The sequence below is a fragment of the Scyliorhinus torazame genome, chromosome 6 (assembly GCF_047496885.1).
Source record: "Scyliorhinus torazame isolate Kashiwa2021f chromosome 6, sScyTor2.1, whole genome shotgun sequence".
NCBI classification, from domain to species: domain Eukaryota; kingdom Metazoa; phylum Chordata; class Chondrichthyes; order Carcharhiniformes; family Scyliorhinidae; genus Scyliorhinus; species Scyliorhinus torazame.
This window is the reverse complement of record NC_092712.1, coordinates 317,308,290-317,335,362: the sequence shown is the minus strand read 5'-3', so window position 1 is coordinate 317,335,362 and position 27,073 is coordinate 317,308,290. Positions and strand designations below refer to the sequence as shown.

Genomic DNA, 27,073 nt, shown 5'->3' with positions numbered 1-27,073 from the left:
TTAACGCAATAAAATCAGCAATTTTATTCAAAGCAACACTCCACCACTGCCTGTGGGTATCCTGATTTTGAATAATTGAAAATGACTTCTCGAAACAATGCAGAGCCATTTACTAATTACACTGATGTACAGTAGTCAGTTGCTTAATGCATTGAAAAAAATTGTATTTAAAAGCTTTTAAAACGTGCCTATTAGTGTCCTTCTGCCCAAAAGAACCAGCTGGATGTTGAGAGTCTCTTCAAAGGGACACAAACGAGCACAATTACTGGAAATGCAGTGTGGTGATTAATCTAATCGAGAAGTCGTGGACAATCTTGTGGCTTCGAGCACAATGCTTTGAAACGAATGCAAATAGTTGCAGAAACTAGATTTGCACTGGCCCTAATTTCCGTTTGAAATTCCTCCCTCTCTCATAGAATCCAGACAGTGCAGAAGGAGGCCATTCGACCCATCGAGTCCACACCGACCTTTCGAAAGAGCACCCTATCTAGGCCCACTCCCCATAACCCCACCTAAAGGGTAATTTAGCACGGGCAATCCACCTGACCCTGCACATCTTTGGACTACGGGAGGAAACCGGAGCACCCGGAGGAAACCCACACAGACACGGGGAGAAAAGTGGAAACGCCGCACAGACAGTCACCCAGGCCGGAGTTGAACCCGAGACCCTTGCCGCTGTGAGGCAGTAGTGCTAACCGCTGTGCCACCGTGCCACACTTTTGCACTAGGTTGGCTAATACTAGATGGATTGCACTAAAGAAACCAACACATGCAACAAGAAACATCTGGCCCTTTCTCCTTGTGGAGGTGATGCACGATCAATTACTATTAAAGACGAGGTAGTAACATAACTGAAGGCTTTAATAGACTAGAACTGTCCCCCAGCAGCTTCGGTACAGAATGAGGGCTGCTGGGACGGCAACGGTTCTTATACCCCGCCTGTCAGGGCGGAGCTACATACCAAACAGCCAATGGTAAACTCCTAGGTTTACCCAATGGTCTACAGCCTCTCGGGTACTGCAATACCTGATAATACCACATTCACACCCTGTTAAAAAAAGAGTCCGGCGGGGTGTCCGTAGGGCCAGTAGGACGGTCTTCCAGACCGTTCCGTTCTCCCTCTCTACCTGTCCATTTCCCCGGGGGTTGTAACCGGTCGTCCTGCTTGAGGCAATGCCCCTGTTGAGCAGGAATTGACGCAGTTCGTTGCTCATAAAGGAGGACCCCCTATCACTGTGTATGTAGGCGGGGAAACCGAACAGTGTAAAGATACCCTGGAGGGCCTTGATGACGGTGGTTGCGGTCATGTCTGGGCAGGGGATGCCGAATGGGAACGGGAGTACTCGTCAATCACGTTGAGGAAGTACGTGTTGCGGTTTGTGGAGGGGAGGGGGCCTTCATGCTGAGGCGTTCAAAGGGACAGGAAGCCTTTATCAGGTGCGCCCTCTCTGGCCGGTAGAAGTGCGGTTTGCACTCTGCGCAGATTTGACAGTCCCTGGTGGCTGTCCTGACCTCCTCGATGGAGTAGGGCAGGTTGCGGGTCTTAATGAAGTGGAAAAAAACGAGTGACCCCCGGGTGGCAGAGGTCCTCGTGGAGGGCTCGGAGGCGGTCCACTTGTGCGCTGGCACATGTGCCGCGGGACAGGGCATCAGGAGGCTCGTTTATCTTCCCGGGACGATACAAGATCTCGTAGTTGTAGGTGGAGAGTTCTATCCTCCACCGCAAGATCTTGTCGTTTTTTATCTTGCCCTGCTGTGCATTATCGAACATGAATGCCACCGACCGTTGGTCAGTGAGGAGAGTGAATCTCCTGCCGGCCAGGTAATGCCTCCAATGTCACACAGCTTCTACTATGGCTTGTGCCTCTTTTTCGACCGAGGAATGGCGAATTTCGGAAGCATGGAGGGTACGGGAGAAGAAGGCCACGGGTCTGCCCACTTGGTTGAGGGTGGTGGCCAGAGCTACGTCGGACGCATCACTCTCGACCTGGAAGGGGAGGGACTCGTCGATGGCACGCATCGTGGCCTTTGCAATGTCTGCTTTGATGCGGCTGAAGGCCAGGCGTGCCTCCGTCGACAGGGGGAAGATTGTGGACTGGATTAGGGGTCGGACTTTGTCTGCGTAGTTAGAGACCCACTGGGCGTAATAACTGAAAAACCCTAGGCAGCGCTTCAGGGCCTTGGGGCAGTGAAGGAGGGGGAACTCCATAAGGGGGCGCATGCGTTCAGGGTCGGGGCCTATAACTCCATTTCGCACTACGTAGCCTAGGATGGCGAGACGGTCGGTGCTAAATACGCATTTATCCTTATTATACGTTAAGTTAAGGATTTTCGCGGTCTGGACACATTTCTGGGGTTGGTGTCGTGGTCCTGCTGGTCATGGGCGCAGATGGTGACGTTATCAAGATACGGGAACGTTGCACGTAAGCTGTACCGGTCAACCATTCGGTCCATCTCGCGTTGGAAGACCGAGACCCCGTTAGTGACACCAAAGGGAACCCTTAAAAAATGACAGAGCCGCCCATCTGCTTCGGAACAGTGTATTTGCGGTCACTATTACGGAGGGGTAGCTGATAGTAGTCGGACTTTAGATCCACCGTGGAGAAGACCTTATATTGCGCGATCCTGTTCACCAGGTCGGATATGCGGGGGAGAGGGTACGCGTCCAGCTGCGTAAACCTGTTGATGGTCTGACTGTAGTCAATGACCATCCTATGCTTCTCCCCGGTCTTTACCACCACTACTTGAGCTCTCCAGGGACTGTTGCTCGCTTCGATGACCCCTTCCCTCAGCAGCCTTTGGGCCTCTGACCTGATGAAGGTCCGGTCCTGGGCACTGTACCGTCTGCTCCTGGTGGCGACGGGTTTGCAATCCGGGGTGAGGTTCGCAAACAGGGAAGGCGGGTCGACCTTAAGCGTCGCGAGGCCGCAGACAGTAAGGGGGGTATAGGGCCGCCGAATTTGAAGGTCAGGCTTTGCAAGTTACATTGGAAGTCCAACCCCAGGAGGGTAGCCGCACAGAGGTGCGGCAGGACATAAAGGCAGAACTTGTTGAATTTCCTGTCTTGGACAGTGAGGTTTGCTAGGCAGAACCCCTTTATCTCCACCGAGTGTGACCCAGAGGCCAGGGAGATTCTTTGGTTTACAGGGTGGGTTACAAGTGAACAGCGCCTTACCGTGTCGGGGGTGCATAAAACGTTCCGTGCTCCCAGAGTCGATCAGGCAGGACGTCTCGTGGCCGTTGATGAAGACCGTCGTCGTTGCTGTTGCGAGTGTCTGATGTCGATTTTGGTCCAGAGTCACCGAGGCCAGATGGAGTAGTTGCGAGTTTTGATCGGGCAGCGTGTAGTCGGCCGTGCTGGGGTCCTGGGGCCCCATCCAAGATGGCGTCTCCCATGGGTCGCACATGGTGGTCGAGGATGGACAAAATGGCGGCGGGGATGGACAAAATGGCGGCGCCCATCCGTCCAGCGTGGTGTCCGAGCGACAAGATGGCCACGCCCGTGGATCGCACGTGGCCCTAGGATAGGGGGGTGGCGGTGAGTGCTGGCCGTTTGGGGCCCGAAGGGACGGTTGCCGCGGCGGTCCGGATTCGTTGGAGACCGCGGCCACGGCTCGTGCCTGGCAGACCCCCACAAAATGGCCCTTCTTGCCGCACCCTTTGCAGGTGGAGTTGCGGACCGGGCAGCGCTGGAGGGGGTTGGCGGGCCCCCCCCCGCGCGATTCTCCGGCCCGGATGGGCCGAAGTCCCGCCACTAAAATGCCTGTCCCGCCGGCGTAAATTAAACCACCTACCTTACCGGCGGGACAAGGCGGCGTGGGCGGGCTCCGGGGTCCTGTGGGGGGCGCGGGGTGACCTGGCCCCGGGGGGTGCCCCCATGGTGGCCTGGCCCGCGATCGGGGCCCACCGATCCGCAGGTGGGCCTGTGCCGTGGGGGCACTCTTTCCCTTCCGCCTCCGCCACGGTCTCCACCATGGCGGAGGCGGAAGAGACTCCCTCCACTGTGCATGCGTGGGAAGCTGTCAGCGGCCGCTGACACTCCCGCGCATGCGCCGCCCGGAGATGTCATTTCCGCGCCAGCTGGCGGGGCACCAAAGGCCTTTTCCGCCAGCTGGCGGGGCGGAAATTCGTTGGCGCCGACCTAGCCCCTTAAGGTTGGGGCTCGGCCCCCAAAGATGCGGAGCATTCCGCACCTTTGGGGCGGCGCGATGCCCGTCTTATTTGCGCCGTTTTGGGCGCCAGTCGGCGGACATCGCGCCGTTTCCGGAGAATTTCGCCCCTGGTTCAGCACGTCGGCGGGATTCTCCGTTTTGCCGGCTGGTCAATGCGGTTTCCCATTGTGGGGCAGCCGCACGCCATCGGGAATACCTCGGGCCACCTGCAAAACGGATCATCCCACCGGCGGAGAATCTAGCCCCTGGCAACACCAGAGGTAAAGGTGTGGAAGCAGGGAGAGACGCCATTGCAAGTGACTCACTGACTCTCATTAAATTGATAGGACTAGAACCAGGTGAGAGTAGTGACACCCAGCTGGGCAACAGGTGTTCAGAAAATCACAGAATCCCTACAGAGCAGAAGGAGGCCATTCAGCCCATTGAGTCTGCACCGACCCCCTGAAAGAGCACCCCACCCAAACACATAACCTTGCATTATCCCAATAACCTCTTAACCTAACCTACACATCTTTGGACACTAAAGGGCAATTTAGCAGAACCAATCCACCTAACCTACACATCTTTTGAGGAAGATGATGTGGTCAAATGTGCTAAAGGCCACGGACAGGTTCGGAAGGATGGATTGGGGGCGGAGGGTGAGGGGGGAATATAGTTGACCTTTGTCACAGTCATGTGAAATATACATTTGTGGCTTAGCAAGAGCTGTTTTGGTACAGTGGTTAGAGCCGAAATCTGATTGGAGGGATTCAAACGTGGAATTCCGGGAAAGATGGACATGGATTTGGGAAACGACAAGATGTTCAAGGACTTTAGAGATTAAATGCTGGGGATGGGGCAGTAAGTCGCAAGGACTGGGGAGTGGAGGGTTAATTTCCCTTGTGGGGGTGGATGAGAGAGTGACAATATGTGAAAGGAAATGACCAGAGAGGAATATGGTTTTATTTTTGGGGGCGGGGGGATTAATAATAATCTTTATTATTGCCACAAGCAGGCTTACAGTAACACTGCAATAAAGTTACTGTGAAAATCCCCTAGTCGCCACACTCCGGCGCCTGTTCGGGTACACAGAGGGAGAATTCAGAACGTCCACTTCATCTATTTCGGGACTTGTGGAAGGAAACCGGAGCACCCGGAAGAAACCACTCCATGCACAGGGAGAACGTGCAGACTCTGCACAGACAGTGATCCAAGCGAGAATCAAACCTGGGTCCCTGGCGCTGTGAAGCAACAGTGCTAACCACTGTGCTACCGTGCGGCCCTCTGAACTACATTCTGTCTCCTAAGCTGTCTACAGCCTGTCCATGGGTGATATAAAGTCACTTCAGTTTGACTTTTGTTCACAGGAATCTCGAGGTGAAGGTCCTCACCACTGCCAAAACAAAGGCTCGATTTCTCCAGGCGCCAGGATCCACTTTTCTTGCCGGCAGTGCGTCCCCTCCCCCGGGTCTCCCAGTGGTATGGGGTGGCTTCAAATCTCACTGACGAGCGGCGGGAGGATAGAATCCCACCCCAATGAATGGCCAATGGAGACCAGGGAATCCCGCTCAAAATGCTGAGAACTCCATGATCTGTGCTATGATCTTACTGTTTGTATCACTTGTATTCTCTGACTTGCCAATAAGCCAGCTGGACTAGTGTGCTGGCGTACAATGGTATACAACAGTCACATAGTAAAAAACTGGGAAAATGACACTGACTTCAAGGTCCTTGTTTTTCCCACTGGAATCACTGCTTTTCAATGTAAAGCAAAGTCCCGCTTGAACAGGAAAGAGATGGGTTAGTTTGAATGGAAAGAATTGAGGAACACAACACAAAGTCTGATCCTGGGAGCAGTGGGTTAATTGTGCATGTTTTCACTGAAATAAAATATTCAGAGAAAATATTGTCCTCAATTCTATGACAGGACCTGACCAATCAGGCGTGACATTTAAATAGCAGCAAAATTACACATTTATTGCAGTGCGCATTTGAAAGCATCATTTCTTCATCATTACAATTATACCAGAGGCGAAAGCTGACTTTTTAACCCTGATTAAACGATAAATATGTGGAAAATTGGAAATATTCCTCTGTAATGAGTTGCACCCTCAATAAACTAACGGAGAACCTTCTGGGTGAAAAGGCAAGTTCTTCTGTATTGGTCATCGTAAAATTTATAAGATAATTTAAAGGAGTGATGTTTTCCATTTATCCACTTTGTGTGATATTTAAAATGAATGTACTTTCCCTCTTCATGCTAGTTGACTTAAAGAAACAACTCCTTGTGTTCTTCTCTTGCCCATTCTGCTCTCTCAAACCATATTTGGGCAAGGTCCTGAAAATGTAGAGAAGATACTCTTTATGCTTTGTTTTTTGTAGTGAATATTAATAGTCAGTTACAATGTTATCTATTACATTCATCACATGTGTAATTGAGAATCTAGATGTCACGAAAGTTAATCGTTCATCAACTGTCTTTAATTATATGTAGGTGGAGGCCATTAATTGTGATTTAATTTAGCCGCACATAAAGAAACACTTGCTGAACCTGTGGTGTGGTTGTGTTAGGAGGTATATGCTTGTAGTGTTTTGCTCTGTAAATAAATGTAAGACTCAGCAATGATTAGCTCCAGTGCTATCCTTCCCCAGCTGGCTTCCAGAAATATAACAGCTAATTGCTTTTCTGATTTGTAAATAGCTAATTAGTAATAGACAACACCACTGAGCATGTGGTCTCAATATTCCTATCTGCATTTCAAACATGTGTGTAACCATTTTACCATTTTGTAACATTGATAGTAAAATAACAAGATGAAAACAGAGTCCTTTTTTTTTATTGTTCTGATACTTGAGTGGTGTTTGTTTCGGGAAAATGCACATGTTTTTCTTGTAGTGTGTGAGTGTAAGTGAGGCATTTTCTACTGAAGTTCATGCTTCTGCCTATTACAGGATTGCCTCGACACATTTGTGACTGGTCAGCACAATGGTTAGCACTGCTGCCTCAAAGGGACCAGGTTCAATTCTGGATTTGGATCACTGTCTGTGTGGAGCTTGCACATTCTCCCCGTGTGTGCGTGGGTTTCCTCCGGGTGCTCCGGTTTCCGCCCGCAGTCCAAAGATGTGCAGGTTAAGTGGATTGGCCATGATAAATTTCCCCTTAGTGCCCAGGGTTACGGGGATAGAGTGGGGGAGTGGGCCCAGGTAGAGGGTCGGTGCGGACTCAATGAACCGAATGGCCTCCTTCTGCACTGTGGGGATTCTATGATTCTTGGTTTGATCTATGGAGTTGTGCCTCAGTAGTTGGGGTACACGTCCCACTCCAAAAACAGGAGCACAAAAATCGAGGTTGTCACTGCAGTATTGAGAGAGTGCTGCATTGTTAGAGGTGCAGTCTTTCAGAAGAAAAGACACATCTGCCCTCCCAGGTGAATATAAATAATCCTTTGATACTATTCTGAAGAAGAGGAGGTGAGATCTCCTGAATGTCCTGACCAATACTTATCCCTCAATCAGCATTACAAAGCAGATAACCTGTTTGTTATCTCATTGTGCGTGGGAGCTTGCTGTGTACAGCTTGGTTGCTGCCTTTCCTAAGTTATGACTGTCACGACACTTTAAAAGTTCTCCATTGGCTGTGGCACACTTCAGAACATAATGAGGTGATGAAAAGTGCTAGATCAAAATGTAAGCCATTTTTTAAACCACTCTGGATCTTGCCGTGAATCTGACCCTGTCTTCACTGTATATTCTTTCATCCTTCTATGAGCACGACCATCTAGAAGTACCAGAACTGCAGACACCTGGGAACCCCACCACCTGGAAGCTGCCCTCCATGACTCTCACCACCTTGATTTGAAAGAAATCGGCCATTCCTTCACTGTGGCTGGGTCAAAGTCCAGGAACTCCCTCCCCAACAGCACTGTGAGTGTAGCTACACCACAGGGAGTGCAGCGGCTCAAAGAAGGCAGCTCACCAACACCAAGGGCAACTAGGGATGGGCAATAAATGGGCCTGTTCAGCGGTGCCCACGTCCCAGAAATGAATTTTTAAAAAATCCTTTCATGTGCACTTTGAGCAGGACCCACTGAAACCATATCCACAATACTTCTATTGGAACCACAGTAGTGGCGGCTAAGAGTTTCTTCAAAACTGTAACTGCTTCAACAGCACTGCCGCCGTTGTGAATATTACAAAGACACTTATACTACAGATGATGAGGTGCAACGTAATCATCATGTGCTTTCTATGTTAGTCTGAGCTGGAAACTTGAGCGAAGAATATCAGTTAGTCTTTAGACCATAAGACCATAAGACATAGGAGCGGAAGTGAGGCCATTCGGCCCATCGAGTCCACTCCACCATTCAATCATGGCTGATTTCAACTCCATTTACCCGCTCTCTCTCCATAGCCCTTAATTTCTTGAGAAATCAAGAATTTATCAACTTCTGTCTTAAAGACACTCAACGTCCCGGCCTCCACCGCCCTCTGTGGCAATGAATTCCACAGATCCACCACTCTCTGGCTGAAGAAATTTCTCCTCATCTCTGTTCGAAAGTGACTCCCTTTTATTCTAAGGCTGTGTCCCCGGGTCCTAGTCTCCCCTGCTAATGGAAACAACTTCCCTACATCCACCCTATCTAAGCCATTCATTATCTTGTAAGTTTCTCTTAGATCTCCCTGCAAGGAGATGTTAATGCAAGGAGATTGAGTATAAGAATAAGGGTGTTTGTTGCATTTTTATATCGGTCTTTGGTGAGGCCACATCTGGAGCATTGTCTTCAGTTTTGGTCTCCGTACCTAAGAAAGGATATACTTGTCTTAAAGAGAGTGCAGCAAAGCTTCACTAGACTGGGTTCTGAGATGAGAGGCTTGGCTAACAAGGAGAGATTGAATCTGGAGTTTGGAAGAATGAGGGGTGACCTCATTGAAATGTACAACGTTCTGAGAGGCCGAGTGGTAAATACCGAGAGGTGGGGTCCGCTGATTGGTGAGTTAAGAACTCGGGGGCAGAGTCCAGGAATTGGCAATTTAGGATTGAGATGAGGAGAAAGAAGATTCTGAATCTTTGGGATTCTCAAGGCTGGGGGTCTGTACTTGCTTAATCGTTGAATCGATCCAAGGTCGAGATTGATTGGTAGGGAACGAAAGGCAGCGAGGATCAGGCAGTTTCTGTCATAATGTTTAGTTTTTTAAAATCTAGAGTCCACAATTATTTTTTTCCAATTAAGGGGCCAATCCACCCAATCTACACATCTTTGTGGGGGTGAGGCACACCAGAATGTGCAAACTCCACACGGACAGTGGCCCGGGGCCTGCATCGAACCCAGGGGCGGGATTCTCCGCAAACGGCGCGATGTCCGCTACCCGGCGCCAAAAACGACGCGGATCAGTCCGGCGTCGGGCCCCCCAAACATCGCTAATTCTCCGGCCCGGAATGGGCTAGCAGCGGCGTGACGTCATTCGCGCTGACTCACGTGGTTCACGGCGTGACGGCTCAAAAGACGCACTGCACCCCCACCCGACCAGAACACCCGACTGGATGGCCGCCCACCGCCCAGCCCCGAGGTTCCAGTCCCGCGACGTTGAGGCGCTCCTGGACGCAGGGGAGCAGAGGAGGGAGGCCCTGTATCCCGGGCACGGCCGCAGAGTCGCCCCACGCCACAGCCGGCGTCTGTGGAGGGAGGTGGCAGAGGCCGTCAGCGTTGTGGCCCTGACACCACGGACAGGCACCCAGTGCCACAAGAAGGTGAACAACCTCGTCAGAGCAGCCAGGGTGAGGCCCCCCCCTGCCCGATATCCATATCCACCATGTCCCCCATATACCCCCTCCCCCATATCCCCCATATCCCACCTCCCCCATATCCCCCTCCCCCATATCCCCCATATCCCCCCTCCCCCATATCCCCCTCCCCCATATCCCCCATATCCCCCTCCCCATATCCCCCTCCCCATATCCCCCCTCCCCATATCCCCCCTCCCCCTATCCCCCATATCCCCCTCCCCCATATCCCCCTCCCACATATCCCCCTCCCCCATATCCCCATATCCCCCATATCCCCCGCCCCATATCCCCATAACCCCCTCCCCCATATCCCCTGCCACATATCCCCCATATCCCCCCTCCCCCATATCCCCCTCCCCATATCCCCCATATACCCCCTCCCCCATATCCCCCCTGCCCCAAATCCCCCATCCCCCATATCCCCGTCCCCATATCCCCCATATCCCCCTCCTCATATCCCCCATATTCCCACTCCCCCATATCCCCCCTCCCCCATACCCCCTCCCCATATCACCCATAGCCCCCCCCATGTCCCCCATATCCCCCTCCCCATAGACCCCATATCTCCCCTCCCCCATATACCCTTTCCCCATATCCCCCTCCCCATATCCCCCATATCCCCCCTCCCCATATCCCCCCTCCCCATATCCCCCTCCCCATATCCTCCATATCCCCCTCCCCATATCCCCCATATCCCCCTCCTCATATCCCCCCTCCCCATATCCCCATATACCCCCTCCCCATATCCCCCTCCCCCATATCCCCCTCCCCAAATCCCCCTCCCCATATCCCCCATATCCTCCCTCCCCATATCCCCCTCCCCATATCTCCCTCCCCCATAACCCCCCTCCCCCATATCCCCCCTCTCCCATATCCCCCATATTACCCCTCCCCCATATCCCCCAGGTGAATCCAGCCCTAACCCTAATCTTTGCAATATACGTGCAACCGATGGCGTGCATTCATATACCTGTCTAACACTGTTGCCTTTTATCCCTGCCACCCCCCACCTCCCCCCACAGGAGAAGCGCGCACACAAAAATAGGGGGCATGAGAGGACTGGAGGGGGCCCAGCTGATGAGAGGCCACTCACCGAACATGAGGAAAGGGCCCTGGAACTGGCTGGTGGACCTGAGGACCGGGAGGTTGACGATGCAGAGGCCGGGGGCCCACCAGCAAGTGAGCCACCGACAGCCCGTCCCTATACCCCGCCTCCCCCGTATCCCCCATATCCCCCCTCCCCATATCCCCCCTCCCCCATATCCCCCCTCCCCCATATCCCCCCTCCCCATATCCCCCCTCCCCCATATCACCTGATCACTGCCTGCGTGTCTAACCATGCATGCTTCATTGTGTATCGCAGGAGCAAACGTCGAGGCATCCGTCCCTGCAGATGCCGACCGCCCGAAGGATGCCCCAGGGCGACCACGGGATACGGAGAGACCCGGACCCTCAGGCACGCGGCGCCCGCAGATGCCCCTCAGAGACCACGGGATACGGAGAGACCCGGACCCTCTGGCACGCGACGCCCGCAGATGCCCCTCAGAGACCACGGGAGCCGGAGAGACCCGGACCCTCAGGCACGCGACGCCCGCAGATGCCCCAGGGCGACCACGGGATACGGAGAGACCCGGACCCTCTGGCACGCGGCGCCCGCAGGATGCCCCTCGGAGACCACGGGATACGGAGAGACCCGGACCCTCTGGCACGCGACGCCCGCAGATGCCCCTCAGAGACCACGGGAGACGGAGAGACCTGGAGCAACAGGGAGACGACGCCCCCGTCTCGTGCGGGTGCGGCGACGCAGGCGTGTGCCACCGAGCGATGAGGGGGGCAGCCACAGGCCCCCGTCGCAGCCGAGCCACGAAACCACAACCCTGGACACCCCTACCCAGGAGACCCCTACTCAGGAGACCCCTACCCAGGAAACTGAAATACAGGACAGTGACACAGAGTGGATGGGTGGAGATGAACCACCACCCCAAAGTACCATGGGCTCAGAGTCGGATGATGCGCACGACACAACGCCACTGCTGTCACCAACACCCTCCGCCATCGCAGAGACACTCACCTCAGTTGGGCACTTTAGTGATGAGGCATCTGGTACACTCACTGGTGCGCACAACACAGCCGTCCCGGTACAGCAGGTGGAGGTAGGAGCAGCAGAGGGGCCGGGCGGTCGGAGGGCAGCCCAGCCCAAGCGAACATCTGCCGCCCAGATGGATCCCGGGTTCCTGGAGTTACCACACCCACCCATAGCTACGATGGAACCACCGAACCTGGGACGAGCGAAGAGGGTGACGGCCAGCTTGCGGCGGCTGCAGTCACAGGTGGAGGAGTCCACCCGCGTCCAGTAGCTGGGAGTGGTGCCGGTCATGCGTGCCATCCAGGCCGACACTGCACGGGTGGCGTCCGCAGTGGAGGCAATGGGTGCGACGGTGTCAGACATGGGGAGCGGTTTGCGAGGCCTGGGGCTTTCCGTGCAGGCGGCGTCTGTGGCCCAGGACATGGCTGCCCTCTCACAGGAGGCCATGAGCCAGTGCCAGCGCCAGATGGCAGAGGCGCTCAATGCCATGGCCCAGTCTCAGCAGGCAATGGCCCAGTCTGTGCAGGCCATCGCTGAGGGCATCGGCGCCAGTGGCCATGTGCTAGCCAGCGTCGCACAGTCACAGACAGGGATGGGCAACCCCCTGAGCTCCATGGCTGCAAACCTGCAGATCCTTGTCGATACCAGCACGGGCCTCCAGGACTGACAGCGCTAGATGTCGGAGGGTCATCGGATGGCCAGTCCGTTCGCATCCCCGACCCATGTAGTGTCCCCGGGACCATCGGGCACCCCGAGGGAGGAGGAGGTGCTGGGGCCCGTCCCGGGTCCCCATGTGGGGGAGGTCCCGGAACACCTTGACACCTCGGACACCCCCCCCTTCCGTCCCAGGTACATCGGGTGGGCAACGGGCAGGACAGGCTGGCAGATCGCCATCCCAGTCGCCCGGGCCGCAGCCTGGCCCATCTAGGCCAGGACGCCCCAGGAAACGTCCGCCAAAGGGGTCCCGAGTCAGAGGGCAGGAATCGCAGGAGTCCAGCTCCAGTTCTGCTGTACCGTCTGGGGAACCACCTAGGCGTAGTCAAAGGGCCCGTAAGGCCAAACAATTAGACACTGAGTAAGTTGGCACGGGTGCAGGGCACAGATGAGTTTTAGGGGCTAGGGCACGTGCATGAACTCCTTTGGTTATTAAAGTCAATGTTACACCTACAGAAGCTGCCTTTGTGCTCTGTCCAAAGTGTGCGGGGGTGTCATGTACGTTGAGCGCAAGTGTGTGTGTGAGGGGTGGTCTTACCTCAGCCCCAGGTGAGTCTGCCCCCTTCCCCCTGGGCCGCCATCAACATCCCCCGGGCAGAGGACGGGACCGTGCGCTGCAGTGTCACAGCCGCATGCAGGGATGGTCCGGGTGGATGGTGGTACTGTGGCCATGGGTCAGACGTAGTCCAACGATGTGGAGACAGGAGCTCACCGCAGGGCGGGTTGTCATCATCCTCCATGGCCTGCAATAGACACGCGTCCACCCGCAACTTTGTGAGCCCGGCCCGTTGTGCCGCAGGTGGATCGGCAATGGGGGGGGGGGTGGTGGTGTTCATGTGGGTTGGGTGGGTGGGGTTGGGGGGGGGGGGTGGGTGAGGGTGCTGGGTGGTTGGATGGGTGGGGGGTGTGGGTGGTCGGCTGTTGCCATGGTGTGCGGTCTGTGGCCATACTACCCGATTCCCACGCCCATCTAGTCAGTGAAGCGGGCGGCTATCAGCCTGTCCCGTGCCCGCTGGCCCAGCCGGTAACGGTGGACAGCCACCCGCCCGTGTCTAGCCCGTCTGCCCTGAGCATTGTCCCCATCCCCCTCATCTGGGGAGGACTGCGCCTCTTCCTGCTGCTCCTCCACTCCGCCCTCCTCTGCCTGCGGCACATCGCCCCTCTGCTGGGCTATGTTGTGCAGGACGCAGCACACCACAATGATGCGGCCGACCCTATCTGACCGATACTGGAGGGCGCCCCCAGAGAGGTCCAGGCACCTGAAACGCATTTTGAGCACGCCAAAGTACCTCTCTATCACACCCCTTGTCACTACATGGGCATCATTGTAGCGGTTCTCCGCCTCATTGCATGGCCTCCGTATAGGCGTCATCAGCCACGACCGCAATGGGTAGCCCCTGTCGCCCAGCAACCAGCCCCTCATCCGGTGGTGGCGTCCCTCGTACATGCCGGAGATGTAAGACCGCGACAACACGTATGAGTCATGTACACTTCTCGGGTACCGGGCGCAGACGTGCAGGATAATCATGCGGTGATCGCAGACCACCTGGATGTTCATGGAATAGGTCCCCTTCCTATTGGTGAACACGGCCCTGTTATCTGCAGCTGGCCGCACGGCGACGTGCATCCCATCAATCGCTCCCTGGACCATGGGAAACCCGGCCAAGGCAGAGAAGCCCACGGCCTGGGCATCCTGGCTGGCCTATACGGAGGCCACAGGGAAGCGGATGTAGCAGTGCGCCATGGCATATAGGGCGTCTGTCACTGCCCAGATGCACCAGTGCACCAATGTCTGCGAGATGCCGGACAGGTCCCCACCTGGCATCTGGAATGACCCCGTGGCATAAAGGTTCAGGGCCACCGTAACCTTGACGGACACGGGGAGAGGGTGTGTGTCCCCAGTGCCACGCGGTGCCAGGTGTGCCAGCAGGTGGCAGATGTGTGCCACGGTTTCCCGGCTCATCCGGAGTCTCCTCCAGCATTCCCGTTCCGTGAGGTCCTGGTACGACAGCCGGGGACGGTACACACGGGGCCTTCTCGGGTGACTCCGTTGCCGTGGCGCCGCGACGTCCTCCTCCCCTCCTCGTGTTCCTCCTCCACTACGTGCTCCCCCTGCTCCTCCTCCTCCTCATCCTGTTGGGCGGGTGCCCCTCCAGCCTCGGCGGCTGCCGCCTGCCCCTCTGCGGCATGCTCCTCTGTGGCAGCGTGCCCCTCTGGCACGCTCCTCCTCCTCATCCAGGGCAACATAGAGAATAGCAGCTGCCGCCATGGCGGCCAACATCGCTGGCTGATCGGAAAACATGACGGCCTGCGGGGGTGGGGGGGGATACGCATCATTGCCCGTACCCCCCCTCCCCCCAGCCAGGTGGCATGGACCGCATGGGCGCGACTGTTGGAGGATGGCACCTGGCCAGGTGGACAAACTCCCTTGCCCTCGCACCCCCCCTCCCCGGCACGCACCCCCCCCCGTTCCCCTCCCCGGCACGCACCCCCCCGTCCCCCCGTCCCCTTCCCCGTCCCCGGCACTCATCCTCCTGTCCCCCCTCCCCGGCACGCACCCCCTCCCGTCCTCCTCCCCGGCACTCACCCCCCCTCCCCGGCACTCCCCCGAAGTCCACCCCACTCCACCCCCCCCCTGCCGCACACACACCCACATACACCTCTCTCCCACACACACAGACTGCGGCCACGCCATCACCTCTCCAGCGGCCACCCCCCAGGCCGTGACCTACCTCCACGCTGGACGGCGTCAACCATCAGCACTGGTTGGCGCTGTTAAAAAGATGTTTTGATTTACGCCACCGGGACCCGTGGTCACGTTGGCGGGTCTTCGGCCCATCCGGCCGGGAGAATATGGGCAGCCCCGGAGTCCATTGTCTCGCGCCCGCCCGTGCCATTCTCCGAGGCGGGCGGAGCGATTGACGCCCCGCCGACTTTTCTCCCTTCGGAGAATTCGGCGGGGGCAGGATTCACGGCAGCCCCCGGCGATTCTCCGACCCGGCAGGGGGTCGGAGAATCGCGCCCCAGGTCCTCAGCGCCGTGAGGCAGCAATGCTAACCACTGCGCCACCGTGCCACCTCTGTTATAATGTTTATTATGAGCTGTGCGAAAATAAGGGTAACACCTGGGTCAGGATTTGTAAAGATGAATGTGAAAGTAGACTAGTTTCTGTATCTCAGTCTATTTAATTGTCAATTTGACTCAATTTTAAGGGCAGCTAGACTGGAAATAGAATATCTTTCAATCCGATCTACTCTGAACCGGCAACTCGCATAAGATTGTCTCTTTGTCTCTATGAGATTGAAGTAGATTCTGAGGCGGACACAATCAATTCTGAACAGTGCCTCTTTCCCCCGGCTGGGTCATAGTCTCTTAACCAAAAATTCTTCAGCTCTGCTGACGATGGGCAGGCAGAAAAATGGAGCTTTAAACCACCGTGCCTGCCCCTTTAAGCTGCCGCATGTCTTTAAATGCCGCAGCAGAGAATGACTTCCCTCCCAGCGTCGAACTGACCCCGGGCTAGAAACAAAAACAGGCAACCTCAGCAGGGCTGACAGCATCTGCGGAGAGAGAAGGGGAGCTCACGTTTCCAGTCCGGCTGACTCTTTGTCGAAGCTGGATGTTGACCCTTTGTCACAGCTGGATTGGACGTTCTGATCTTGCGGGAATGGCAGTGACTGCAGTGGGTCAAGAAGGCGGCTCGACGCCACATTCGCAAGGGCAGTTATGGGTGGGCAACAAATGCTGGCCTTGCCGATGATGCCCGCAACCCAAGAAGAAATCATTTTTAAAGTGCGCGGTGGCAGTGCAGTATGAGTTATGCAGGCAAACTAGATCGGTGTGAAAGAAATTCTATTTCCAGTCTGTCTGCTGAGTCGCTGGATTGACAACTAAATAGACTGTGATACAGCGATTTGTCTACTTTCACATGCGTCTTTACAAATCCTGACCCGGGCGCTACCCTAATTTACGCACACCTCACAATAAACTGATCCCTGTTTATTAAGATCAGCAGTATTGATGTTTTCAGAACAGCTGAAGGATAACATCATTTTATTAATTTTTGCAGGTATCCAAGCATTATACATTGATTATAATCTGTGAAGATAATAACCAAATTAAGAAGATAAGTGAAGCCACGGAGGAATTTTATTTTATAAGCCTTTCAGTTAAAATTCTGGTTGCTGAATGTTAATCAAAGGAATAATTCATCTCTTGAAGTCATATAAGATGACTTTATAAGATTTTGACTGTAAGATTTTGCATCACATTGAGTTTTGGTGGATTTATATGTGAAAATTAATCAAATTAATTGGGATTCTCTCATCTCTCGTAATGTCTTACAGGTTATATAACATTTCAAGGTTCTACCAATCAGAGATTGGTGCATCTAAATATAAAATGAAAGACTTGCATTTATATAGCACCCTGCATGGCCAAAGGGCTTTACAGACAAATAGATATTTCTTTTGAAGTGTAGTAATGTAGGAATCTGAGCATCCAGTTTTTGTACAGCAAGCTCCCACAAACAGTGGTGGGATAAGTTGTTTTTGTGATGTTGTCAGCGGGATAAATATTGGCCAGGACACGAGGGACAACTCCCCATATCTTCTTCACCATACTGTCATGGGATGCAAATAATCCACCTGAGAGAATAAATGGAACCTTGGTTCAACATTTAATCAGACAGATGGCATCTCCGACAAGACAGCTCTCCCTTCAGGATTGCCGAAGAATGTCCTCCTTGATTAGTATGCTCAATTCTCTGGAGTAGGACTTGATCCCAGTGCTGTACTGAGGGAGGGCTGCACGGTCAGGGCTGCCATCTTTCAGACCAGAAATTAAACCAAGAAAATATAAGATCCCATGGCACTTTCGAATCATAGAATTTACAGTGCAGAAATAGGCTATTCGGCCAGTCAGGTGTGCACCAACCTTGCAAAGAGCACCTTTTTTAAACCAATACCTCCACCCTATCCCCATAATCCAGTAATCCCACCTATCCTTTTTTGGACACTCAGGGCAATTTAGCATGGCCAATCCACCTAACCTGCACTTCTTTGGACTGTGGGAGGAAACCGGAGCACCCGGAGGAAACCCACACAGACACGGGGAGAACGTGCAGACTCCACACAGACAGTCACCCAAGCCAGGAATCGAACCCGGGTCCCTGGCGCTGTGAAGCATCAGTGCTAACCACTGTGCGACCGTGCCGTCCACCACTATTTTGAAAAAGGGCAGAGGAGTTATCTGGATGATATTTAAAACCCTTTGAGATGCCCAGTGGTTGTGAAGGATGCGATGTAAAATGCAAAGCTTTCCTTTTACTGACTCGGAGCTGGGTGTGCCGCAGTTGACACTGGGAGTATCTGCGGGGTTCTCCGTGGGCAGGATCCTCCGCTTTGTCGGCAGTGTACCCGCGCTCGTGGGTTGTTACCGCACGCTTTATGACAATCGTGAAACCTCCCATAAAGTTCACAGGCATAATATTTTGAATGTTTCAAGTGTCGTGTTTTTCGCCCTGGGGTAACACGGACTGCAACAGGATGCAGATGAACGGTAAAGCATACACCAAACGTAGGCGTTGGTTCAATACGATTTATTGAACTTCTGTAACAATGCACACAGCTGGCTGTGGGTTGACACTCTACTACTCTAAGTGTACTAACTCTAACTTACTAGACCAGGCTAGCTCTGATCCACGTGTAGAAGGTGCTGACTGATATATACACCCTGACTGTCACTACAGTTGTCACCAGTGGAAAGAGGCGGAGTGCTGTTGCCGCGTGTGTTTTATAGTTGGAAGCCCCCCTCTGGTGTTCTGTCTGGTGATTGGTTGTGTTCCTTCCTGTATGTTGATTGGCTCACCTGGGTGTCTGTCACTGCCTGTTTTTACCTCATGATGTGCATGGGTGCATATTATGACACCAAGATGCAATATTTCTTTGTGTGCCCACATCACCCTTTCCAGTACATACGTGCACGATTCCCGTAGGTCAACGATTATTTGCAATAAATGGCCCAGCAGATGCAGACACTGCGGGTTGAACACATAGCTGCAGAATGTGCGGGAATTCATATAACGCAAATGCAGCTTTACGACCTATTAACGGGGTGTCATAATAAATCAGTTACAGTATGGAAAATCATAGCTGCTGTATTTGATTTTCCGCCAACCAGGCATGATATTTCATGGGCATCTTCTGCAGGCACAATGCTAGTATTCCAATGTACGCTGACGGTGAAACGAAAAAATGCTTGCATCTTTATAGCACTTCTCACAACATCAGCCATCTCAGTCCATTGACCACATCCGTGATGTCAGGAACATGTCCAGTGACAGATCCTGGATGAGTTGTACCAGCTTGGCACGAGGAACAGTGAAGTCAGTGAAGCTTAGATCCTTAGCACAAGTTCCCCAACCTTAGTGTCTCTGATTTTATCCTTCTCCAACATTAGTGAAGGCTGAATCAGACCATTTGCAATTTGGGCGACCCACTTGGTCTTCAGCTGAGTTTCACTTCCACATCCTGGTGTCTCCACCTCCTGTTACCTGGACACAAACCACTTCCCTGGCTTAAAAGGTCACCAGGATTTTTGATGTGAGTGACCCACAAACTAATATGCCTAGGTTTTCCCCGAATGTTGACATCATTCATCAAGGGGAGGCAGTGGCATAGTGGCATTGTCACTGGACTAGTAAACCAGAGACCCAGAGTAAAGCTCTGGGGACATAGGTTCAAATCCCACCACTGCAGATGGTGAAATTTGAATTCAACTTTTTAAAAAATCTGGAATTAAGAACCTAATGATGACCATGAAACCATTGTCGATTGTCGTAAAGCCCCATCTGGTTCATTAATGTCCTTTAAGGAAGGAAATCTGCCACCTTTACCTGGTCTGGCCTATTTGTGACTCCAGACCCACAGCAATGTGGTTGACTCCGAACTTCCCCCTCAAGGGCAATTAGAGATGGGCAATAAATGCTGGCACAGCCAGCGACGCCCACGTCCCATGACCGAATAATAAAAAAATTCCTCTGGACTAACGAATCACGGGTTCGAAACCTGGCCACATATCCAGCCCCAACTCTCGCTCATGAGTGTCCGCCGAGAGTGGTTTCACAGGTCGGCGCAACATCGAGGGCCGAAGGGCCTGGACTGCGCTGTAATGTTATGATTGCTGTTGTCTGGTGGTGGGGGAAGATTTTCGAGAGCGCCAGAAAATTAAGGGGCGGGATTCTCTGTTGCCCGATGCCAATACCGGCGATCGGTAATCGGCAATCGGGCGGAAAATCGACTCCGATGCCCAAATCGGGGCCGGCGTCAGTTTGACGCCAGTCAGCCATGCTCCGTCCCCTCGGAATTGGCACCCCTTGCCGCGTGCCGTTGTGACGCCATTGGGGCATCATTGGCAGGCCCTCCCATGATGCTCCGCCCCCGATGGTCTCAGCCGAGTGGGAACCCGGCGCGGCGGCTGCAGATGGTGTCCAGCGCCGCCACACTCAGCCGGGATCCGTGCTGCTGGCTGAGGGTGCTTCCGCGAGGGCTGTGGGACTGGTGGGGGTGGTCACGGGTTGGCCTGTGGGGCCGCAGGTGGTGCATCAGGTCCACGCACGGCCGCCGCCATATTGTACGGTGCGACCACTGCACGTCGTCAGCCGTGCGCATGCGGCCCGGGACCCGACCATTCTCCAGTCGTTTTCGGCGTGGGAGCCGGGAGTTTCACCCGGCCCGCTGCTAGTCCCTCATCAGTCACAGAATCGGAGAGGGGTCGGTGCCAATTCTTTTCATCGTAAACCTCCCTCGGATTTTCCGTTCGAGCCAGCACTTAGCCGCTGAAACGGAGAACACAGCCCAAGTACTTTTCCTGGTCTTTAACTCAATTGCCGAGGGTTTTATTTTAAATTTATCCTTACTCAGACCTGCTTCATACCTTTTTGCTCTTTTAATGGATTTTTAATGCCATAAATCACATTAAAAATTAAAAAGCTTCCCAATTGCAAGTTCTTAAACATGCTGTGACCTGTGGACCTGAATAACGGTTCAGTGATTTGAAGCTTTACTTTTTAGGCTCTGTGATGAAACGCAGCTCTGTGGGTTTGGTGTTTCATTAGGCCCTGTTTGATTATGTTAATTTATGCGCACTATGAATTTGGATATATTCTAATGAGCATAGGAGAAGCCTTGGTTTCATTTGATATCAGCGAGTTTGGGACAACATTAAGTTTGTTTTCAGCATTTGATTCTCTGGCCTCACCCCAAGAGGGCCCTCCAGATCCAGGTCCACAAGGGTCATTTACATTCTTCACCACTCCAAGTACTTCACCTTGTCCAAAATTCTATGCTGCACACAAACTCTATCCTAATTTTGCAAATCCCTGATGACTTGGAAGCTCTGCGAGCAGGTCCCAAATTCAGAAGGCCACGCGCCTTCACAAAAGCCTAAATTTATTTTTATTCGTTCGGGCGTTGCCTATCCCTAATTGCCCTTGAACCGAGTGACTTGGTGGGCCATGAGTGTAGGTCTGGAATCACATGTAGACGAGGCCAGGTAAGGGAGACAGATTGCATTTCTTCCCTAAAGGATATTAGTTTTTATGACAATGGTCACCATTAGACTTATAATTCCAGAGTTTTATTGAATTCAAATTTCACCATCTTCCTTGTTGGGATTCCAGCACAGATCCCCAGCGGATCACCCTGGATCTACTGGATTTCTTACTCGTCCAGTGACAATGCCACTGCACCTGGAACGGCTTAGGAACGGGCGGCACGGCGGTGAAGTGGTTAGCACTGCTGCCTCACAGCGCCGAGGTCTCGGGTTCGATCCCGGCCCCGGGTCACTGTCCGTGTGGAGTTTCCACATTCTCCCCGTATCTGCGTGGGTTTCACCCCCACAGTTCAAAGATGTGCAGGGTCGGTGGATTGGCCACGCTAATCTGCCCATTAATTAGAACAAACAAAATTGGGTACTCTAAATTAAAAAAAATAAGAAAAAAGGTTTCGGAAGGAAATTCCAGATTTGAGAGTTTTGTGGCTCAAGACACAGCCAGCAGTGGTCCAGGGATTAAAACTGGGGAAGAGCAAGAGGTCAGAACTGGAGGAGCACAAAGAAATCACAGGATTGTAGGACTGAAAGAGATGAAGTGTTAGGGAAAGGCAATGAAGGGGTGTGAAGAACTGAGAATGGGAGAAGATAGCCAATGCCATGAAACTGCTACTCAGTAAGAGGGAAGATATTGAGGATTTCGGGGAGGCATGGTGGTACAGTGGTTAGTTAGCACCGCTGCCTCACAGCTCCAGGGACCAGGGTTCAATTCCGGCCACGGGTGACTGTGTGGAATTTGCATGTTCTGCCTGTGTCTTTTTAAAAATAAATTTAGAGTACCCAATTTCTGTTTTCCAATTAAAGGGCAATTTAGCGTGACCAATCCACCTACCCTGCAGATCTTTGGGTTGTGGGGCCGAAACCCACACAAACACGGGGATTGGATTGGATTGGATTTGTTTATTGTCACGTGTACCGAGGTACAGTGAAAAGTATTTTTCTACGAGCAGCTCAACAGATCATTAAATACATTAAAAAAGAAAAGGGAATAAAAGAAAATACATAATAGGGCAACACAACATATACAATGTAACTACAAAAGCACTGGCATTGGATGAAGCATACAGGGTGTAGTGTTAATGAAGTCAGTCCATAAGAGGGTCATTTAGGAGCCTGGTGACAGTGGGGAAGAAGTTGTTTTTGAGTCTGTTCGTGCGTGTTCTCAGACTTCTGTATCTCCTGCCCGATGGAAGAAGTTGGAAGAGTGAGTAAGCCGGGTGGGAGGGATCTTTGATTATACTGCCCGCTTTCCCCAGGCAGCGGGAGGTGTAGATGGAGTCAATGGATGGGAGGCAGGTTCGTGAGATGGACTGGGCGGTGTTCACGACTCTCTGAAGTTTCTTGCGGTCCTGGGCCGAGCAGTTGCCATACCAGGCTGTGATGCAACCCGATAGGATGCTTTCTATGGTGCATCTGTAAAAGTTGGTAAGAGTCACTGTGGACACGCTGAATTTCCTTAGATTCCTGAGGAAGTATAGGCGTTGTTGTGCTTTCTTGGTGGTAGCGTCGACGTGGGTGGACCAGGACAGATTTTTGGAGATGTGCACCCCTAGGAATTTGAAACTGCTAACCATCTCCACCTCGGCCCCGTTGATGCTGACAGGGGTGTGTACAGTACTTTGCTTCCTGAAGTCAATTATCAGCTCTTTAGTTTTGCTGGCATTGAGGGAGAGATTGTTGTCGCTACACCACTCCACGAGGTTCTCTATCTCCCTCCTGTATTCGGACTCATCGTTATTCGAGGTCCGGCCCACTATGGTCGTATCGTCAGCAAACTTGTAGATGGAGTTGGAACCAAGTTTTGCCACGCAGTCGTGTGTGTACAGGAAGTAGAGTAGGGGGCTAAGTACGCAGCCTTGCGGGGCGCCGGTGTTGATGACTATTGTGGAGGAGGTGTTGTTGTTCATTCTGACTGATTGTGGTCGGTTGGTCAGAAAATCGAGGATCAAGTTGCAGAGTGGGGAGCCAAGTCCTAGGTTTTGGAGCTTTGATATGAGCTTGGCTGGGATTATGGTGTTGAAGGCGGAACTGTAGTCAATAAATAGGAGTCTAATGTCGGAGTCCTTGTTTTCGAGATGATCTAGGGATGAGTGTAGGGCCAGGGAAATGGTGTCTGATGTGGACCGGTTGCAGCGGTATGCGAATTGCAGTGGATCAAGGCGTTCTGGGAGTATGGAGGTGATGCGCTTCATGATCAACCTCTCGAAGCACTTCATTACGACTGAAGTCAGGGCCACTGGTCGGTAGTCATTGAGGCACGTTGCCTGGTTCTTCTTTGGTACCGGTATGATGGTGGTCTTCTTGAAGCAGGTGGGACCTCGGAGTGGAGTAGGGACAGGTTAAAGATGTCCGTGAATACCTCTGCCAGCTGGTCCGCGCAGGCTCTGAGTGCACGACCAGGGATCCCGTCCGGGCCCGTCGCCTTCCGAGGGTTCACTTTCAGGAAGGCCAATCTAACTTCGGAAGCTGTGATGGTGGGTATGGGTGAATTATGGGCTGCTGAGGCACTCGCCAGCGGATTGTTGGTTACCTGCTCGAACCGAGCATAGAATGCATTGAGTTCATCGGGGAGGGGTGCGCTGCTGCCAGAGATACTGTTCGGCTTCACTTTGTAGCCCGTTATGTTGTTTAGTCCTTGCCACAACCGCCGAGAGTCTGTCTGTGACTCTAGCTTGGTTTGATATTCTCTCTTGGCATTCCGGATGGCTTTGCGGAGGTCGTACCTGGATTTCTTGTATAGGTCAGGGTCGTCTGCCTTGAACGCCTCAGATCTGTCCTTCAGTAGGGAGTCAATCTCGCGATTGAGCCATGGTTTCCGGTTGGGGAACGCACGTACTGCTTTCTTTGGCACGCAGTCGTCCACACATTTGCTGATGAAGTCTGTGACAGTGGTGGCATACTTTAAGTTGGTCGCTGAGTTCTTAAATATGGACCAGTCCACTGTCTCTAAGCAGTCACGTAAGAGCTCTTCTGTCTCCTCGGACCAGCACTGCATGACCTTCTTAGCTGGATTCTCCCTCTTGAGCTGGGCTTGTATGCCGGGAGAAGGAGCACCGTCTTATGGTCTGATTTCCGAAAGTGCGGTCAGGGGATGGAACGGTAGGCGCCCTTGATTTTTGAGTAGCAGTGGTCAAGAGTGTTGTCGCCCCTGGTGGGACAGGAGATGTGCTGGTGGAATTTTGGCAGTACACTCTTGAGGTTGGCCTTGTTGAAGTCTCCGGCCACGATGAACAAGGCCTCCGGGTGTTCTGTTTCGTAGTTGTTTATTACTGTGTATACTTCGTCCAGCGCCTTCCTCACTACTGCCTGGGGTGGGATGTAGACCGCTGTGATCATGGCTGAAGTGAACTCATGTGGAAGATAATATGGGCGGCACTTCACGGTCAGGTATTTCAGGTCTGGGAGCAGTAGGTCGCCAGGGTCGCCACATCCAAGCACCAGGAGGAGTTGATGAGGAGGCAAAACCCTCCACCCTTCGCTTTGCCTGATGATGCCGTGCAGTCCGCCCGGTGAATTGAGAAGCCTTCAGGTTGTATGGCACAGTCCGGTGAGGCAGGGGTGAGCCATGTCTCTGTGAAACAGAGCACACAGCAGTCTCTTACTTCCCTCTGAGAGGTAAGTCTGGCGTTAAGTTCATCCAGCTTACTTTCGATCGCTTGGACGTTTGCCAGGAGTATGCTGGGGAGAGGGGTCTTGAAACCGCGTTGCTTCAGTCTAACCTGCAGACCGCCGCGTTTCCCTCGCTTCCTTGGTCGGCGGCTGCTGCTGGATGATCCTGGGATCCGATGGCAGATGTCAGCTCTTGTGGAAGGTAGGTGGTTGTGCCTGGCGGGGTCCAGGGCGCTGGCGGGGTCCAGGGCGCTGGCGGGGAACAGGGCGCTGTTTACATATCTGGGGTCGTGTCTGGCAGGGTCCCGGGCGCTGGTTGAGGTAGAGGGGTTGCTAGGGGGGCATGTTTGCGGCCCGGATGGGTCCCGGCGTTCTGCGGGCGTGGGAATACCTTGCAGCGCATTTATGTCCTTGCGCGGGGTCTCCGCCGTTTCGGGGGTCCTGGGTCGTGGGCAGGGGCTTCCTGAGGCAGGTTGGGCTGGGTCCCGTGGTCTGTTCCCTCCCTGGGCGCTTCTGTGGTCGGATCTTGAAGTAGGCCCGGTCGGGCCTCCACGTGGATTTTTCTTTCTTCCATCACCAGGTAGGTTGGGTTGTTGGGTGGGCCTCTCCGGGTCGGATCGCTGGGCGGGTCTCTTGGGGTCGCGTTGGGCCGGGTCTTGCCGTCGAATCAAGGGGAGGAGGTGGCGTTGTGGTATTGTCACGGGACTAGTAAACCAGAGACCCAGAGTAATGCTCTGGGGACACAGGTTCAAATCCCACCACTGCAGATGGTGAAATTTGAATTCAATTTTGGGGCAGCACGGTAGCATTGTGGATAGCACAATTACTTCACAGCTCCAGGGTCCCAGGTTCGATTCCGGCCTGGGTCACTGCCTGTGCAGAGTCTGCACATCCTCCCCGTGTGTGCGTGGGTTTCCTCCGGGTGCTCCGGTTTCCTCCCACAGTCCGAACATGTACAGGTTAGGTGAACTGGCCATGCTAAATTGTCCTTTAGTGTCCACAAGGTCAGGTGAAGTTACTGGGTTACGGGATAGGGTGGGGCGTGTGCCTAGATAGGGTGCTCTTTCGGACGGTCGGTGCAGGCTTGAAGGGCCAAATGGCCCCCTTCTGCACCGTAGGGATTCCACGATTCTATGAGGAGGTCACTGAACATGCAATTTACATTGTTGGAGACGATCAGCACCTAGGATGACAACCAGTGTTCCTTTTTGCTTACTGGAATACAGCATTCACTGTAATGGTTAAATACTAGAAAACATGCCATCTTAACAAGTTTTCATACATGAATGACAGCTTAAATGATAGAGTAGTATGTATGAGTTTGATGTCTGGGAGAATCACGAGTAGGGTATGCAGGCTGACAGCCTTGTTTGGGATGCATTTTACTGTCATTTCCATTAGATAATCATTCACTCATAAAACAGTTATTATGCTGTGTGGGCTTTTACTGTGGGCAAGTGAGTGCTATAATCAATAACCGGATGAAAAAAAAATTAATTCATTTAATGGATTTCTGGTTCAGCTGATTCAGGTCACACGGTCACAAGGAACCTTTAGTTTCTTCATCATTTCCATTCCAGATTTGCCGTAATAATTCTTACCCACACTTGAATAGAAATCTCAGGGCAGGGCCGCGAGTGTGTTCCTTCCTTCACACTCCGGTCCAGGGTCAGGAATCAGCAAATACGCAACGACTCGGAAGAGTTTTGTTACACATGGCGCGGCCGTCACCAGCAAAGCATCGCGCTCCCCCTCCTTCGAGGCTTCGCAGCTGAGTGAGTGAATGCAGGCCAGGCATCGGGGATAATGAATATGTAAACATTAATCCAGGCACAGCCAAGGTCATCATGCTTGATCTGTGCTCTCAGATGTGCTTACGGACACTTTTATCGGGACCAAAGTATGGTCAGAACCATTTAGTTCGATGGCTACTTCACCCTTGCCATTATGTTTCTTGAGATAATCTTGTTGGATTTTCTGCACTGCAAACCACATTACTCAAATTGCTGGTGACCTCAGTACATTGAGTCAATTCATTCCATTTCATCCTGACAAATAGCAATGTTCCTAAAAGAATGCTCGAAACATTCTAATGCACATAAATTTTCAAAATGCATT

At 53.0% G+C, this 27,073-nt stretch overlaps 1 long non-coding RNA gene across 1 annotated transcript in view; it reads right to left on the bottom strand.

Moving 5' to 3' along the window:
• LOC140425631 (uncharacterized) overlaps nucleotides 1-26,833 on the bottom strand; it is a 200,195-nt gene extending 173,362 nt beyond the window's left edge. The window contains exon 1 of the long non-coding RNA XR_011947914.1: nucleotides 26,557-26,833. This is a non-coding gene — a long non-coding RNA (uncharacterized lncRNA). The remainder of the gene's footprint in view (nucleotides 1-26,556) is intronic.
• Nucleotides 26,834-27,073: the final 240 nt, after the last annotated feature.